Source organism: Octopus bimaculoides, chromosome 3 (assembly GCF_001194135.2).
Source record: "Octopus bimaculoides isolate UCB-OBI-ISO-001 chromosome 3, ASM119413v2, whole genome shotgun sequence".
NCBI classification, from domain to species: Eukaryota; Metazoa; Mollusca; class Cephalopoda; order Octopoda; family Octopodidae; genus Octopus; species Octopus bimaculoides.
The window spans coordinates 35,312,657-35,315,303 of record NC_068983.1 but is presented as its reverse complement, the minus strand read 5'-3'; the positions used below and the strand labels follow the sequence as shown (position 1 = coordinate 35,315,303).

General features: G+C 36.1%; 1 long non-coding RNA gene across 1 annotated transcript in view; it reads left to right on the top strand.

The window, feature by feature from the left end:
- LOC106877511 (uncharacterized) overlaps positions 1 to 1,023 on the top strand; it is an 8,075-nt gene extending 7,052 nt beyond the window's left edge. Inside the window, exon 4 of the long non-coding RNA XR_001410384.2 lies at positions 869 to 1,023. This is a non-coding gene — a long non-coding RNA (uncharacterized LOC106877511). The remainder of the gene's footprint in view (positions 1 to 868) is intronic.
- The last annotated feature ends 1,624 nt before the right edge of the window (positions 1,024 to 2,647 follow it).

Sequence of the window (2,647 nt, the reverse complement as noted above, 5' to 3'; positions counted from 1 at the left end):
TCAGGTTAGATTCCCGTTGAGAGCGAGAGATTGAAATGATTAGTGAGTAAAGGATCCTTTTGGTTTGAATTGAATTCAGGTACTTCTGTTGTTACCATCAATGTATGTAAATTGATGGGACCGAAAGGGTGGTAGGTGGTAGACTGATAGCTTTGGAGGAGTTGTTTCAAGCTCTTTCCCTGTGAATTTGGCTGCAAAACGGGAAAGCGAAGATAGAACCTTCCTCTTCGGGATTACTAATCACAGATCCATCATTGTTGTGAAGTGGATGTTAAGATTCTTTAAACTTAGTAGATAACTCTTTGGCAAGGGACCAGAAGAATCGGTTGCAGTCTTCGAGACGAAATAGCTTGAGAGTTGTGTGATGGATGACGGCTGCTTTAGTTGTTCGCACTGTGGTATTGCAAGTGTTGCATTACTGGGTAAATGTCACTGAATTTTAGAAGGTGAGGGAACCTCTTCATGTATTGTTTATATTGTTTGTTTGGTTGGTTTTGGGGTTTTTTTTTCCAGCTCAACTATTCTATACCTGATACTGTTCTTTAAATCCAACCTTCTCAGGCATGTTTTTGCAATCATATACACTATTGCAATACGTTGTCATCTGCTCCAAGCTGAAGTCATGTTGATATGTTGGTTAGAGAGGCTGGAAATATATCAGCAGTTCAGATGAAGAAAACCTGTTTAAGCTCTAAATATATAATCGTTAAGTTGCTAGTCATATCAGCTATCATTAATTTCAGCTTCTTACAAGAAAATAAGATTACATGATTACAATAAGGTTTAAACACGTCAAATATTTATTTATTTAAAGAATATTTTATGACAATTTATTTATATATTCTGTTTTCTATTACCGCATCTTCAGCATGTCCACTTGGTAAAGTGAGCTGTCCTTCAAGTCGCAATGGAACTAATTCTACAAATACGTGTATTTTCAAAGAAAGTATATGCGATGGACAGCCTGACTGTGATGATCATAGTGATGAAGAAGATTGTGGTAAGCAGAGAAACTTCCAGTCTTTTTTAAGGAATATTAGATGAAGCATCAAATTTTTACTACATTATATTTCCCAAAATTCTTATATCTTATTTTTCTTTATTAATTTATAAAAATAACATTTTAAATTAAAATATAAACAATAATATTTCACTTAGTATGCACCAATGCAAAAAACCACCTCTACCAATTCTAGCAATTCACAGGAATAATCTTATTGTTTGTTTCTAGAAAGATATTTAGGATTAAAAACGGTTTTTAAAATAATATGAGACAGTTTATAATATTCACAAAAAATGGAAGAAATAAGGAACTAAACTGTTTCGTGGAAAGCACTAAGTTTACGAGGGAAACTGAAATAGCTGGATTGACAACAAGAATAAAGTAAACATGATGTCTTACATAACAAAATGGCATTGGAAATAGAAAAAATTCAACTGGAAAATGAAACAAGTGATTAAAGTTTAATTGGAAAACAGCATCAACTCTTCATCGATTAATTCATTGTTAATCAAATCGTCAACAGGACCATTCGCCGCCTGTATTCTAGTCAGAATCCCACAAGGTCGGTTATTAGATGGGGTGTCATCAAAGTCTTGAACTAACCTTAAAAAATACTGACGCCCCTCTTTCCCTTGGTATTCGGATGACGAGTTTAACAAAAGTAGGAATGGACTGCAAACATTGGGGTTTACAAATGCAAACACTTCGTACTGATACCTTGTAGTTGATGATCTGCTTTGTTTTGATGACAAAAGTTAGAAGTGTTGCATGAAAAAAATTAAATGTCACTTCTGAAATATGAAAATAATTTGCTTTTCTTTTTATTAATGCTTACAAGAATTATACTGTGCCATAATGAACCAGAGAGAATATTAAGAGAAATTTTTCAGAGAGATTAACAATCAAAGCAACATTGTTGTAAACTAAACACTGTATTATATTTCTGTTTGCAAAAGTATAAAATCAATTGTGTATGATTTGTGTTAAATTACTTGCTGTATGTTATGTCAAAATGTATGCGTCTTGGTACCAAACCTTCGTACCTTATAAAGATAATTATGTGTAAGTTTAAGCACCTGTCTTTTGAGTGTATTAACAAGTTAGTTATTAGCTCTCGTTTCAAACTGAAATTTCTTGTTGGTGTACAGTATGAAGGGTTTTCTGAAAACGAGGACTGCTCTAGATTTTTGGCTGTGGTTAACGTTAATATAGCCTTGACATTTGAATACTATTTAAGTACTCACGGAAGGCGAGCTTATTGTACCCTTCTTCGCGCGTCACCATATCCCCATATTGCAGCGTGACAATGTTCCCTCCCACACGGCCAGAGTCACCATGGACTTCCTGCGTCAGCACAACATCAGAATCATGCCTTATCCGGCTCCCAGCCCGGAATTGAACCCAATAGAACACCCATGGGATGAAACCCAAAGACGTCTGAACCAAGTGGTCCCAAGGCCGACAACTCATGTGTAACTGGAGGCAGCTTTCCTTAGTGTGTGGGCGCAGCTGCCAATGGCTTTTATGAATCGCCTCATGCACACCATGTACCGACGTTGTATGGCCGTATTAACACCCAGGGATGGCATACACGGTACTGAATATGTCATGCCCTACTATCTCGATGTACTGGATTCGCCCATT